The sequence below is a fragment of the Xenopus laevis genome, chromosome 2S (assembly GCF_017654675.1).
Source record: "Xenopus laevis strain J_2021 chromosome 2S, Xenopus_laevis_v10.1, whole genome shotgun sequence".
NCBI lineage: Eukaryota > Metazoa > Chordata > Amphibia > Anura > Pipidae > Xenopus > Xenopus laevis.
Genome location: NC_054374.1, coordinates 37,257,796 through 37,259,727, shown reverse-complemented (window position 1 = coordinate 37,259,727; position 1,932 = coordinate 37,257,796). Strand labels below are relative to the sequence as shown.

The 1,932-nt window shown below is 38.6% G+C and overlaps 1 pseudogene; it reads left to right on the top strand.

Moving 5' to 3' along the window:
- The first annotated feature begins 868 nt into the window (after positions 1-868).
- On the top strand, positions 869-966 carry LOC121400828 (annotated as a pseudogene).
- The last annotated feature ends 966 nt before the right edge of the window (positions 967-1,932 follow it).

Here is a 1,932-nt window from a genome sequence, read left to right as displayed (position 1 = left end):
CTCCTGTAGTCTGCCAGTCTACATAAGGGCTACCAATTGTCAATCACAGCCCATAATTGGCACTGCAAAATAAGTACATTTTTTACATTTGAATGTGGCTCACAGGTAAAAAAGGTTGGGGATGACAGGTTTATGAAAAAGTCTTTTGTAACAAACCTAATTGCAATAAATTCAACACTTCATAGGACGATAGAAAATAATATTTTATTGCACTTTGTGGTTGAGCAGCAGACACAGGGATATCTAATAGTGCTGCAGATGGACAATACACTAGGGGGGATATTTATCAAAGTCCGAATTTATCTCAATATTTTCTGCTACAAACTCTGATCAAATCCGCTCATCTTTTTTACGCTTATTTATTATTACATTTTCCCAAAAATGTCCTTTTATGCAAAGGCAAAACTGTGCTTCTCCCAAGCAAATGCACAGACATGTTTTTCAAGAGATTGGCATCTCTTTAAACCTGTTTAGGTATATAGCTTATTTTGCTTTTGTTGCAGTGAGCACATTTGTATTTTTCTTATATGCTGAGGTGGGTGTAAAATATTTATATAAGTCTGATTTGCAAGCCAAGCCCTTCCTATAAATGCAAATATAATATCCAGGTGGCTGCTTTGTTTCTTGGTTTAGTTTGTGCTTACATTCACTGGCACCTTTCAAACATTCTACCTCTGGTGCAATGCTCTTCAGATACCAGCAATATTTGCCAGTTAAAGGCCACTTCCTATCCTGCTCCCTATTCCAGGTTTTTCCTGCTGGCTCCAGGTAGAGTGGAGTAGATGCACACCATGCAACATGGTCTACAGGGAAAATATTTTTATATAAACAGATAACGTGGTCTCTAAGTGGCAGCCATTAATTGAAATTACCTTCTCAGCGTTTTGGCTAAGATCAAGTGTAGTATCTGTAGCATCCTAACTGGTAGAATTTTATTCTCACTTTTTGAATGTCACTTCACTTTTTTATGTCTTTTGGATCAAGGTTCTCCTGGTTCCTGTTGGCTGAGCATTCAAGATCTAGGGGGGGGGGGGATATGTGGCCATAAGGCTCCCTTCCTCCCACAACCCTAGCCCCGTTGTTGGTGCAATTGTTGGAACTTTATAGATGCCCTTTCCCTTGAAATGCCTTTTGGCCGCTGAGATTGGTACAAATGTGTCGTCCAACCATTGCAGCGATGATGATTTAGACACAAATCGATATAATTTAAAGTTCACACTTGAACATAACAAATTTGAGATTCATTTTTCGGATCTCACTTTACGAGAAGATACACATCAGTGGTAGAATTGACTCCAATATTTACAGGAAGCCCACGTCAGGTAACACAATTTTAAGAGCTAATAGCTGCCATCCAAAACACATCAATCGAGGGATACCATATAGTCAGTTTGTTAGATACAAGAGGAACTGTAGTCAGGATATCACCTTTAAAGAACAATCAAGACTCCTGGGACACAGATTACAGAGGCGAGGCTATCCTAAAGATATATGATAAGGCAATCTTGCGAAAAAGCAAGTAAATACCAAACCAAGGACAGGTTTCATATATCCAACACTAATATAAATATAAATAAAGATTTGGACAAAAATGGAGAGAGAGATAAAATCTATTTTATTACGGAGTTCAGTGAGGAATATGGGAGAATTTGTAACATAATCAGAAAACATCTCCCGGTGTAGTATAACGATGCTAGGTTGTTTGAAATTTTGTCGACCACAGATTTAATGTGTGTTCCAAAAAGAGCTCCAACACTGGGGAAGATGCTGGCACCAAGTCTAGTCACTTCTATGAAGAATAGACAGAGGGACAATTGGCTATACTTGAAAAGGAGCTATAGATGTGGAGCAACCACATGCAAAACTTGTAGGGTTATCTCTATGGGTCCCAGCTTTAAATCCAGTGTCACAGGAATCGTAATCAAAGCTATT